Below are 14690 nucleotides of genomic sequence, written 5' to 3'. Positions count from 1 at the left end.
CACATGCTGCCAACCAGATGGAAGGACCAGTTCAATGTACAATGTCCTAAACACAATCGAGGAAACACCACCTCTTCCTTCCTAATCTGACCTTTGAACCTTGGTCCACCGACCTTTCTTTGGAGGGCATATAAAAGCCGTCCCTTGTGCTCAGAGTCCCATCTCTTCTGCCACACATCTATCAAAATGTCTCTGATCTCACATTTGTCCTCACCTCTACCCAGTGGAACATTAATATATATTATATCTTGTTTTAAAGTTATTTTAGCTAACTGTTTAACCTTAAATTTACAAAATGGGAAAAGGGGAAATTATGATAATACTAAAAAACACCCTTCCAACTAACCCTACACTCATTAAAACCCACTACCCCATTCCACTACTTTGACCCTATCTGCTCCTGCACCAGGCCAACTAACCCTACACTCATTAAAACCCACTACCCCATTCCACTACTTTGACCCTATCTGCTCCTGCACCAGGCCAACTAACCCTACACTCATTAAAACCCACTACCCCATTCCACTACTTTGACCCTATCTGCTCCTGCACCAGGCCAACTAACCCTACACTCATTAAAACCCACTACCCCATTCCACTACTTTGACCCTATCTGCTCCTGCACCAGGTCAACTAACCCTACACTCATTAAAACCCACTACCCCATTCCACTACTTTGACCCTATCTGCTCCTGCACCAGGTCAACTAACCCTACACTCATTAAAACCCACTACCCCATTCCACTACTTTGACCCTATCTGCTCCTGCACCAGGCCAACGACCTGGGAGGACGGGACACCACCACCCAACACACCCTGGAACTCTTCTGAAGTCAAATCTAGTATGACCAAATACTTCTCTGCAGCTGCCACCAAAACATTTTTTTTTCTGTGATTTACATTCCATTTCTGCGGTACAGTTGATAACCATTTGCTATGAACACTATGAAGCCAACCTTACTGAAGCATATATCACTGGTTGGCCCATCCCTCTGTGCTGTCACAGATCTACTACTCACAGGGATCCTCTCAGGATCCCTCAGCCTTGACCCATCCTCCTCTACTTTCTTCACTGCCTCAGCAGTGACAACCTGTTCCCAACAGTGGGGTCAGTGGGATTGGATAGGGGCCCCTCTACCTCTCTCTCTCTCTCTGACTGGAGGAGACAGGTGAAATGGTGTGTCTCCTCTGGTCAACAATACTCACCTTGAAAGACTCCACAGCCTGTTGGAGCTCCTTCAGCTCCTTCTCTCTCTCCTGGAATCTCTGCTGGACCTTCTGCTGACTCATCCCCAGCTGCCTCTGTGGAGAATCACTCTTCAATGAGCTATCAAGCTTTATTAGTCCAGTAGATCAATAGTATAGTAATGTGACATAGGGCCCATAGAGAGGAAGGTCTAAAAAAATGGATGGTCCATTTACTAAATGATATTTATTTGTTGCTATGTGAATGATTATAGTTTTTATGGTAGGACTACATGTATCAACAGGTTGAGACTGAACTTTGGACTCATAAAAGGGCATTCAGAATGATAATAGTGTTTGACATTATAAAATGGTGATACATCTGGAGAATCTGGGTTGACATATCTATATACTCAAGGTTTGTGTTCATATTTGTTCTGCTGAGGATCCATTTCATTTGAATGATCTCATATTCAAACAGCCTTAGTTCCTACTGTATCTTTAATTCTTTGTTTATCAGACAGTCACCAACAAGTTGTTCTGGTCTTACCTGTTTCTCAGTCCTCTCTGCTGCAGCTGACACTGTATCATGGCCTTTATGTTCATCCATTGTACACAGATAACAGATACACTGCTGATCGGTACGACAGTAAACCTCCAGCAGTTTGTCATGATGAGAGCAGATCTTCTCCTGTAGTTGTGCGGTGGCTTTGACCAGCTTGTGCCTCTTCAAAGCAGGAAATTCGTAGTGAGATTGGAGGTGAGTCTCACAGTAAGAGGCCAGACACACCAGACAGGACATGAGGGCTTTCTGCTTTTTGGTCCCAGTGCAGAAATCACACGCCACATCTCTAGGTCCAGCATAGCACAGAGCAGGAGGGGGAGCAGCCTGGAGTCCTGTCTTCTTCAGTTTCTCCACCAGCTCAGCCAACATGTTATTTTTCCTCAGATTAGGCCTTGGAGTGAAGGTCTCTCTGCACTGAGGACAGCTATAGACCCCTTTCAGAACATCCTGATCCCAGCAGCCCTCAATACAGCTCCTACAGTAACTGTGTCCACAGGGGATGGTGACTGGTTCCTTCAGTAGATCCAGACAGACAGAACAACAGAACTGGTCCTGGTCCAGCAGAACTCCCTGTTGAGCCATTTGGACGGTTGTTCACTCTCACACAGACAGACGACACAGAGACTCAGATCAGTTTCGTTTCCTCAGAAGAGAGTTTGTGAAGGGGGAGGGATTTCCTGGTTCTGCCAGAGGGGTGGGGTTAGAGGGAGGGAGGGGTTAGAGGGAGGGAGGAAGAGAGAGAGGAACTGCATGCAACAGCAAGAGGGAGACAAATAGTTTTGTTCCAATGTTAGAGCCCTTAACATGGAACAAATGACATAATGAATCTTAAAATGTGAGTTGTTAGAATATATGAAGGGTTACAGTTTTCTATGAAGTACGTATGTATCATTATTTTAATCACCTTTATAATGCCTTATAAATCAATAAGTCCTGAGGAGGTGTGATATATGGTTATTATACAGTACCACGGCTAAGTGCTGTTTTTAGGCACGACGCAAAGCGGATTGAGAATTATGTAACACTTTCAAAAATACAATCAAATAAAAATGTTATTGGTCACATACACATATTTAGCAGATGTTATTGTGGGTGTAGTGAAATGCTTGTGTTCCTGGTTCCAACAGTGCAGTAGCATCTAACAATACACCCTAATGTAAATGTCACAGGTGTCGTAGGGTTTAGCCTGTTAGGGCTAGGGGGCAGTATTTACACGGCCTGATAAAAAACGTACCCAATTTAATCTGGTTACTACTCCTGCCCAGTAACTAGAATATGCATATAATAATTGGCTTTGGATAGAAAACACCCTAAAGTTTCTAAAACTGTTTGAATGGTGTCTGTGAGTATAACAGAACTCCTATGGCAGGCAAAAACCTGAGAAGATTCCATGCAGGAAGTGGCCTGTCTGACAAGGTGTTGTTGTTCTTGCCTCTGTTTACTGAAGAGTCAGGATCTTTGCTCTAACGTGACACTTCCTACGGCTCCAATAGGCTCTCAGAGCCTGGGAAAAACCTGAACGATATCGAGGCAGCCCCAGGCTGAAACAAATAATCGCCTTTGCCAAGTGGCCCATCAGAGGACAAAGGAATTAGGCGCGTGCCCGAGTCGACCCCATGCTGTATTTTCTTTCGGCTGTTTACCTAATTGCAGATTCCCGGTTGGAATATTATCGCTTTTTTATGAGAAAAATGGCATAAAAATTGATTTTAAACAGCGGTTGACATGCTTCGAAGTACGGTAATGAAATATTTAGAAATCTTTTGTCACGAAATGCGCCGTGCGCGTGACCCTTATTTACCATTCGGATAGTGTCCTGAACGCACAAACAAAACGCCGCTGTTGGAACATAACTATGGATTATTTTGGACCAAACCAACATTTGTTATTGAAGTAGAAGTCCTGGGAGTGCATTCTGACGAAGAACAGGAAAGGTAATCAAACTTTTGTAATAGTAAATCTGATTTTGGTGAAGGCTAAACTTGCTGGGTGTCTAAATAGCTAGCCCTGTGATGCCGGGCTATCTACTTAGAATATTGCAAAATGTGCTTTCACCGAAAAGCTATTTTAAAATCGGACATATCGAGTGCATAGAGGAGTTCTGTATCTATAATTCTTAAAATAATTGTTATGCTTTTTGTGAACGTTTATCGTGAGTAATTTAGTAAATTGTTAGTGAATTCGTCGGAAGTTTGCGGGGGGTATGCTAGTTCTGAACGTCACATGCTAATGTAAAAAGCTGTTTTTTGATATAAATATGAACTTGATTGAACAAAACATGCATGTATTGTATAACATAATGTCCTAGGGTTGTCATCTGATGAAGATCATCAAAGGTTAGTGCTGCATTTAGCTGTCTTCTGGGTTTTTGTGACATTATATGCTAGCTTGAAAAATGGGTGTCTGATTATTTCTGGCTGGGTACTCTGCTGACATAATCTAATGTTTTGCTTTCGTTGTAAAGCCTTTTTGAAATCGGACAGTGTGGTTAGATTAACGAGAGTCTTGTCTTTAAATAGCTGTAAAATAGTCATATGTTTGAGAAATTGAAGTAATAGCATTTCTAAGGCATTTGAAAATCGCACCACAGGATTCAACTGGCTGTTACGTAGGTGGGACGATTTGGTGCCACCTAGCCCAGAGAGGTTAGACCAAGACGCAGCGGGAAAATGTACACTCATCTTCTTTTATTAAAGGACAAAGAAAGAAAACCAAAACGACGACAAAGAACAGGCCAGTAAGGCACAAAGCTATACACAGCAACAATCTGCCACAAAACCCCCATGACAAACAACCTCCTAATTATAGGACCTTCAATCAGAGGCAACGATAACCAGCTGCCTCCAATTGAAGGTCCAACCCCAATTAACTAAACATAGAACTACAATAGACAAGACAGAACATAGAAATACACTAACATAGAACATAGACTAACAAACCCCGGACCACATAAACCAAACACCCCTCTACCTAAATACATAGCCCGAACCACATAAAACAAACACCCCTCTACCTAAATACATAGCCCGAACCACATAAACCAAACACCCCTCTACCTAAATACATAGCCCGAACCACAGGATGCCTATTTAAAAACACTTTTTCAACATTTCAAGATAGCAGTTAGTTCAGTTTGATCTTATTAAAGACAGCTGTATAATTTTTTTAATTCATTTTGACATATTGTTTGGGACCACTTTTTTTGCTCTGTTTGAAGGCTGTCAGCTTCTTCTCAGGAAGAGATTCACTTAGCCTTTCGACTAATTTTCAAATGATAGGATGCCTATTTTAAAAGACTTTCTCTACATTTCAAGATAGCAGTTAGTTAATTTTGAGCATATCAACGACAGCTGCAAACTTTATTTTATTAATTTTCACCATTTTTATTTTTTACCCAAAATTATTCTAAGTCCACAGTCTCTGTCATTGAACTATGTTGAGCCGTGTGCCTGGTGATTGAACAGGTTACCAGGTGTGTTTTTGAATATAGTTCTTAATGGCTTCAGTGGTGTGCTGGGGTCCATTGCTTGCTAAGGGGGAACCTCCCACCCGGGTTCAGCCAACAGGGGCGCACCCAACCCCTCTAGTAAAACTGAATGTCTCTCTCTCTCTCTCTCAGGCTATGAAAAAAGCCCCACCTCCTCTCGCTCAGCCATTCTAACAGTGGAAGCCAGGATCTGTGAGAAACTATGATAATAAACTGTGAACAATAATGCAGCCATGTTTTTTCTGTGTGAGTGAGGATTTATTATTTAATTGTGTGATAACTTTAATTCTGTGATAACTTTATGTAATACATCCTCTGTTTCCTAACTGAATAAACATTTTAAGATAGCAGTTGGTTCAGTCTGATCATCTCATGTACTGTTGGAACTTTATTTGAATCCTTTTTCACAATTTTAATTTAAAAAAAATTTATGACAAATTCCAGTGCCTCTGTATACATTTTAAAAAAAATTCCCCCACTCTCTACTTTGTACAATGACAAATAGGTGGGACTCTGTCGTTTTTTCTGACAAGTTCTCTCATTGATCTCAGGTTCAGCCACCAGGGGGCACCCACCCTCCATGATCGAAATAATTAGGTAAAACACTTTCTAGAAATCGACAGTAATCCGACGATTAGTTTCAGCGCGCAGCCATGCATTTTTTTCCCCTCACAGAAACCGAAGATAATAAAAGACAAGATGAGTTCGGTCTGTTTATAGTGTTGAAGGGGTGTGTCATCTACCGTCGTTCACATCCATTACATTACATTTACATTACATTTAAGTCATTTAGCAGACGCTCTTATCCAGAGCGACTTACAAAATGGTGCATTCACCTTATGATATCCAGTGGAACAACCACTTTACAATAGTGCATCTAAATCTTTTAAGGGGGGGGGTAGAAGGATTACTTTATCCTATCCTAGGTATTCCTTAAAGAGGTGGGGTTTCAGGTGTCTCCGGAAGGTGGTGATTGACTCCGCTGTCCTGGCGTCGTGAGGGAGCTTGTTCCACCATTGGGGTGCCAGAGCAGCGAACAGTTTTGACTGGGCTGAGCGGGAACTGTGCTTCCTCAGAGGTAGGGGGCCAGCAGGCCAGTGGTGGATGAACGCAGTGCCCTTGTTTGGGTGTAGGGCCTGATCAGAGCCTGAAGGTATGGAGGTGCCGTTCCCTTCACAGCTCCGTAGGCAATCACCATGGTCTTGTAGCGGATGCGAGCTTCAACTGGAAGCCAGTGGAGAGAGCGGAGGAGCGGGGTGACGTGAGAGAACTTGGGAAGGTTGAACACCAGACGGGCTGCGGCGTTCTGGATGAGTTGTAGGGGTTTAATGGCACAGGCAGGGAGCCCAGCCAACAGCGAGTTGCAGTAATCCAGACGGGAGATGACAAGTGCCTGGATTAGGACCTGCGCCGCTTCCTGTGTGAGGCAGGGTCGTACTCTGCGAATGTTGTAGAGCATGAACCTACAGGATCGGGTCACCGCCTTGATGTTAGTGGAGAACGACAGGGTGTTGTCCAGGATCACGCCAAGGTTCTTAGCACTCTGGGAGGAGGACACAAGGGAGTTGTCAACCGTGATGGTGAGATCATGGAACGGGCAGTCCTTCCCCGGGAGGAAGAGCAGCTCCGTCTTGCCGAGGTTCAGCTTGAGCTGGTGATCCGTCATCCACACTGATATGTCTGACAGACATGCAGAGATGCGATTCGCCGCCTGGTTATCAGAAGGGGGAAAGGAGAAGATTAATTGTGTGTCGTCTGCATAGCAATGATAGGAGAGACCATGTGAGGATATGACAGAGCCAAGTGACTTGGTGTATAGCGAGAATACGAGAGGGCCTAGAACAGAGCCCTGGGGGACACCAGTGGTGAGAGCGCATGGTGCGGAGACAGATTCTCGCCACGCCACCTGGTAGGAGCGACCTGTCAGGTAGGACGCAATCCAAGCGTGGGCCGCGCCGGAGATGCCCAACTCGGAGAGGGTGGAGAGGAGGATCTGATGGTTCACAGTATCAAAGGCAGCAGATAGGTCTAGAAGGATGAGAGCAGAGGAGAGAGAGTTAGCTTTAGCAGTGCGGAGAGCCTCTGTGACACAGAGAAGAACAGTCTCAGTTGAATGCCCAGTCTTGAAACCTGACTGATTAGGATCAAGAAGGTCATTCTGAGAGAGATAGCAGGAGAGCTGGCCAAGGACGGCACGTTCAAGAGTTTTGGAGAGAAAAGAAAGAAGGGATACTGGTCTGTAGTTGTTGACATCGGAGGGATCGAGTGTAGGTTTTTTCAGAAGGGGTGCAACTCTCGCTCTCTTGAAGACGGACGTAGCCAGCGGTCAAGGATGAGTTGATGAGCGAGGTGAGGAAGGGGAGAAGGTCTCCGGAAATGGTCTGGAGAAGAGAGGAGGGGATAGGGTCAAGTGGGCAGGTTGTTGGGCGGCCGGCCGTCACAAGACGCGAGATTTCATCTGGAGAGAGGGGAGAAAGAGGTCAAAGCACAGGGTAGGGCAGTGTGAGCAGGACCAGCGGTGTCGTTTGACTTAGCAAACGAGGATCGGATATCGTCAACCTTCTTTTCAAAATGGTTGACGAAGTCATCCGCAGAGAGGGAGGAGGGGGGGGGAGGGGGAGGAGGATTCAGGAAGGAGGAGAAGGTAGCAAAGAGCTTCCTAGGGTTAGAGGCAGATGCTTGCATCCCACCATTCATTTCCGGAAGTCCTCAAAAAATGAGTGAACTCTTACTCACCTCATTTTGTTATAACATCTTTGGTCAAACGGATGATTACGTGAAACCCAGAATGCATTGTATGTCAACAAACATGGCTCCATACACATAGCTGGAATTAGCTTAGCTCATCATAATCAGTATAACCTTCAAATAAGTATTTTACACACATAATATGTGCCCATTACAATCTATGCAAGAATCGGAATGCATGATTTGTCACCCAGAATTGAAAACATGTGAATAAAACAGTAAATACACAAATAATTACCTCACAAAACATTTTCTGATGGTGATTTATTGATACAAGTGACGCATGCCGGCAGTCAATCACGTCCCCTCTCACTCTGAGCCATTCAGTGTTGTTGTTTATGTATGTAGCTAGTGAGCTAAGCTGTAGCATTAGCAATGTCTTTCAAAAGGAGACAACTCACAAATGTGGAAATTCTGGAGTTTTTTTTTTTAAATTCTGACAATGAGTCTGAGTATGAAAGTCAGGAATCAGATTCTGACAGTGAGGAGCTGCCCCCCCCCCCCCAACCTTGTAGCCATTGAGAACCCTGAATCTGAGGTTCCCTTGTCCACTGACCAAGTACCAGGTCCCTTTGAAGATGCTGGTGGTGATGGAGGCAGACCGACAGTGGATGAAGTACAGGAGTTCTGTGGTAGCTGGAAGGCCACCAGTCATTTCACCCCTCCTGGCCCTGCTGTTTGTTTTGATGAGTCCCAGTCTGGAGTCCATTTCCATCTGAGGCAGAGTGCTTCAAGTTGTTTCTGACAGAGGAGCTGGTGGGAAACCATAGTACAGGAGACCAATCGCTATGCCTTGGAGCTACAGGAGAAGAGAGAGCCAGGAGTGAGGGGGAAACTCGCTAAATGGGTGACAACCACAATGAGTGAAATGTATACCTTCCTGGTGACAGTCCTCCTCATGGGGATAGTAAAGAAGAACTCCCTAAGAGAATACTGGAGCACAGATCCTATGTTTGCAACTCCCTTCTTTGCCACCCTCTTTTCCCAAGACCGCTTCCTAATTCTGCTGCGATGCCTGCATTTCGTCAACAATGCTACTGCCATCCTAAGTGACCCGTTATACAAAATAAGAATTGTTCTTATCAGCCTGACTAGGGCTGGGCGATATATCGATATAAAAAATATATCGATATATATTTTAAATGTGATATGAAATTAGACCATTTCGCATATATCGATATAGTTGAAATGTTCGCTTTGATCCTTGCTCCAAGCAAGCTGCAGACCCGGAGCTCTCTGCGCTGCTCCCCGCGCCTCCTCTTTCATGCACAGAGGGCGGAGGGGCAGGAACAGACACTTCAACAAACATGGAGGAAGCAACAGCGTCTGCGGAGCGTTTTGACGAGGAATTGGTTAGTAAAAGAAAAAGCATTGGCTCAGTAATTTGGAGATGGTTCGGATTCAAAGTATCAGATGAGCAACAAAATCACGTTATATGTAGGCAGTGCCATAAAAAAAGTTACAGCCAGGGGTGGAAGCACTACAAATCTTTTTCACCACCTAAAACAGTGGCACAAACTGCAATACGAAGAGTGTGTGAAACTGCGCACTGCAGAAGCCCCAGCCGCAAGCCGTCGACAACCCGAAAAAGCTCCGAAACAAAGCTCACTGCAAACTTCATTTTCCCGCAGTGAGCCTTTATGAAAAGAAAATTGGCAAGTGGTGTACTATAACTACAGCGGTGTCCTATCACATTGCTAAAGATATGGTCCCTGTTGCAACTGTGGAACAAGTCGGATTCAAAAAAGCTACTGAAAACTATGGACCCGAGATATGAGCTTCCCAACTACTTTACACGAGAAGCACTGCCACAAATGTCCACTGAAGTCAGGCAGAGCCTTGCTGACCGGCTCGCTAACGGGACCCATTTTGGCGTTGACCAGCGATATGTGGGTCGAGCAGGACAATGTGAGCCTTACATGAAGCGTGACATGTTCACTTCATTCAACGACTGGGGGAGATGAAAACAGCGTCGTGTCTCCAAAACAAGTTATTTCCCCCCAGGATCACACCGGTGAGCATATAGCTGAGGCCTCGCAGGACGCAAGCTGGGAAACTCCAAGAAAAGCATCCGGTTGCTATAACAACCGCCAACGGGAGCGACGTGGTCAGAGCGGTGGAGCTGAACGATGAGGATGCAGTGCTTCGGTCAGACTACACTTGGCTATTGGGGAGTGCAGTGTTTTATTAAGGAGTATTCACATATTTTACTTTAAATAAAAAACATTATTTTCCTTTGTGTCTGTCTGCAACTTGTTTTGTTTTATGCTGCTGTCTTGGCCAAAGATTGATTAATAAAACACAAAACATAAAGTGCTAAAAGTAAAATCACTTACAATACAGGATGGTAGATTTCAGAACCATATTTATTAGGTTATTGGATAAGAATTAGTGATGCATTGATGTGTTTACCACTTTAATGTTACAGCTGGTAAAGGTGAGGTAATTATGACTTTAAAATGCTGGTTAGCCTGTTGATATCATCAAGGTAACATATTTAGTTATTATGATAGACTATAGTTTTTTCTCTGGATTGAAGAGCCAACTGCAAAGTAACTAGAAACTAATGTTGACACGTAGGTAGGCCTAAACATTGTGGAGTTTTTAGTGGAGTAGAAATATGAAGTAGCATTAAATACTAAGCATAAATACTAAGAACAACAACAAGAACGAAACATCAGTAAATGTACATACAGTATAGTCATCATTTATAAATTATACACAAATAATAATACATAAAAATCACTTACAGGATTCAAATTCACAAAATAAATGAATATAATATTTGATATTTATGATTAGGACTGGCGTTGATTTAAAAAATAAACTATGAAACAAGAAAATATTAATGTAGAATATTTCTAAAGCTTGATTTTGGAAAGCACTTAGTTGTGTGAGTGTGTTAAAGTGAAAACAGAGTCAAATTTCTCGCATAAGCGAGAAGTCTCGCATCTTGCTGAAGTCCAGATTCAGCTGGGTCTGCCAAGTCACCAACTCATAACCGAGTCTGCCACACGCTGGGGATCAAGGCAGCAGATGATAGAGAGAGTCCTGGAGCAGGAAGGAGCACTGGCCAAAGTCCTGTCTAATGACAAAAAGACCAGGCACCTTGTCCCTACCTGGCAGGACTTAGAGGTCCTAGAAGCAGTCCAAAAGGTCCTGAAACCTCTCCAGGACTTTACCGATGCTTTGTCAGGTGAGGAGTACGTCCCTCTATCATATGTAAAACCTGTGCTGCACCTTTTAACGAAAGTCTCCTGGCATGTGAAGAGGGTGATAGCGAGCTTTGCAAATCGATCAAGACCAGCATTGTTGAGTACCTCAACCGCAAGTATTCTGACCCAGCCACTACTGACCTATTGGAGATGGCTTCATTTGTGGATCCACGCTTCAGGGCCACCTATATCCCAAGTGAAAAAGTTGATGCATTGAAGCACAGAGCTGTCTTGGAGGTGGAGACGCTACTGGCTGATCAGAGCAGCTGTCAACCGCCTTACCTACGTGTGCCAACTGAGCCTGCAGATGGAGAAGCAGCAGTGGCACCAAAAGCTAAGACACTGGCAAGCTTCTTCAAGCAGCGCACAGCCACCACCACTGCGCCACCAACCAAGAGGGAGGCTATTGAAAATGAACTGTCAAGTTACTTGCAGTCAGCAAGTGTGGAGAGTGACACTGATCCCCTCAAGTGGTGGAAGGATCATGAAGTTGTCTTTCCAGCTCTGAGCCACCTGGCAAAAAAGTATCTCTTGGTACCAGCTACCAGTTCACCCTCCGAAAGGGTTTTCAGCTGCAGTGGCAATATCGTGACCTGCCACAGAGCATCTCTGAAGCCGGATGCCGTTGACAGGCTGGTGTTTCTCGCACAAAATCTTTAAACGAAGGAGGACACGCTTGTCTTCTAATGTCTACCTCAAGACAGCATTACTGTTTATCAAAGTAAAAAAAGAGGGGGAAAATGTTTATTGAGTTGATAGTCTGTTTCTTGTGCAACTGGTTGAGGCTGTTCAGATAAGAAATTGAGTTAACAAAAAGCAAATGGTAATCTCAGGCTGATGTTTAAAAAACATTTTCTCAAACTGAGCACTTTATTTTGTTCTTTATTTATATATAATTGCTGCCCTTAATAGTGTTTGTCATAGTTTATTATTTTGTAATGTTCGTTATTTGCATCTGTGGATTTGTTAGAAAGGAGAAGAAATCTGTAATTTGATTTTAATAAGCCATTTAAAGTTGTCAAACTAAAAAAAATTGACTTTTCTCATAAATATATATAATATTTATTTCAGAAAAAAATAGGCCTATTTTATTTTATAGGCTATTTTTGTTTAAGATATTTGTATTTATTTAAATGTTCACCTTATGGAGCTTTGATTTCCAAAAAGGTCGTCCTGTTGTTCTACAGTGTTTATGTTTACATGTTGTTGTTATTTGAACAGCTGAGCATTTAATCTGAACCAGGTGAAGAGCCCTGTTTATTATTTATTCATTTGATTTTTCAACTGTTCACTGAAATAGCCGCTTTCAATAAAACTACTTGAGACATGTCATATCTGGCTTTGACTTTGACTTTGAACATTTGCTCTCACTTTGCAGAAAAATATCAGGATATATATCTTATATCGATATTCAGCCTAAATATATCACACACAGGAATACACACTCTGAGCCTGCACTTGCATGTTTTGCTCACCTCATTCTTTAAAAAAAACTAGGTTTGAGTTGTGGTATCCACTCAGATTAAAGGTGGGTTCATCTGCTCTGTTCCCCAAGTGTGGTCTCCCTCAGATCCCAAGTTAGAGGGATCCCTCGTGCACCATTTACCCAGGTCGTCAGGAGCCAGGTCATTTACCCAGGTCGTCAGGAGCCAGGTCATTTACCCAGGTCGTCAGGTCATTTACCCAGGTCGTCAGGAGCCAGGTCATTTACCCAGGTTGTCAGGAGCCAGGTCATTTACCCAGGTCATCAGGAGCCAGGTCATTTACCCAGGTCATCAGGAGCCAGGTCATTTACCCAGGTCATCAGGAGCCAGGTCATTTACCCAGGTCGTCAGGAGCCAGGTCATTTACCCAGGTCATCAGGAGCCAGGTCATTTACCCAGGTCATCAGGAGCCAGGTCATTTACCCAGGTCATCAGGAGTCAGGTCATTTACCCAGGTCATCAGGAGCCAGGTCATTTACCCAGGTCATCAGGAGCCAGGTCATTTACCCAGGTCATCAGGAGCCAGGTCATTTACCCAGGTCGTCAGGAGCCAGGTCATTTACCCAGGTCATCAGGAGCCAGGTCATTTACCCAGGTCGTCAGGAGCCAGGTCATTTACCCAGGTCATCAGGAGCCAGGTCATTTACCCAGGTCGTCAGGAGCCAGGTCATTTACCCAGGTCATCAGGAGTCAGGTCATTTACCCAGGTCGTCAGTCACCAAGTCAAGATTCACGTTCCCATCGCCAAATGTGGTTGTTAATTTCTTTAATATCAAATGAGACAAACTTATCACACAAGTCAGAGTTATACTTAAACTAAATCTTTATTCACTTAATAATAAGGGAGCAGGTCAATACAACATACAATTATGAAGTGAATCAATTGAGTGCTCTACGATAATGATGGCTGGTCGACGAATCACCCCCAGATGATTCATTGAGAGCCACGAGACAAAAGTACCAAGGTCTTTTATAGCCCTTTTAACCTACATGACCAACAACAGATGTATAGAACGGGTCACAAGGTTAAGATTTGTATGAAAGATACTTATAATTCTCAGCAGAGAGTATCTGCTGTAAAAACAGTACTCTTTGTGTAGAGACCAGGGTCTGGCCCTGAGGTCATCTCTCCCTGGTACCGTATAGAACAGAAACATTAACTCATGTTCTGGAATGCGGTCTCTTTAGGTTTTATCACCCAAAAGACATTGTAAATCTCCTGTCAGTGTTTTCTCCCAGAGGCCCATCCTCAGTAGAACACAGACACAATAGTTCTAAGAACCCTCTATTCTGTTGCATAAAATAACCATTTGATGCAATAAAAGTATTATAACATAATGTTGCAGTTTTGCTCTCAGTGTCCACTGGAAGTTGACTAGTAACAACAACTGGGAGCTAAAAGACACCCACCATGAGACCCACTAAATCTGCCCAAGAAGAGACAAACAAAAGAAAAACCCACAAGGTGGAGCAACTAAAGGTGTTGACTTGAGCACTCAATTTATTAGGATTGTTAATAAAATGTATTATAGACGTCCATGTGTATAAGCTGCAAGTACATTGAAATTAAATAGTTTTCTTTTCAACTAAAAACAAACTTATATTGTACGTCGGGCATAGTCTTAGTTTCAATTACATTTTGCTAGGTGGGATATCCCCAATGTCACAGTTTTAACGTGTCCAAATCAATAGTCCAAATGCAGAAACAGTTTGTGATAAATTGAAAACGATATCGATGAGTGATGACAAATAAGTGTTGTGTTCCTTTGTTTAGCGACCCCTACATTTAAATGCATCACTCCAAAATGTAGCTGACTGTCTTCTGCTGGTTGTCCTCTAACCAGTGAGGTGAAATATATCTCCATTTCCATGTGTTTTTTTAGTTATGTTAGTTTCAACAACACGTACAACCTGATTTCCCCCCTAATGGATATCAGTGATTTATTGCTACTTGTCAAAACAGCGTTTTTGGCACAACCAAAAAAAACACATCAACAATCAATGGC

Source organism: Salmo salar, unplaced genomic scaffold (genome assembly GCF_905237065.1).
Source record: "Salmo salar unplaced genomic scaffold, Ssal_v3.1, whole genome shotgun sequence".
In the NCBI taxonomy this organism is placed as follows: Eukaryota; Metazoa; Chordata; class Actinopteri; order Salmoniformes; family Salmonidae; genus Salmo; species Salmo salar.
This window is presented reverse-complemented; position numbering follows the sequence as displayed.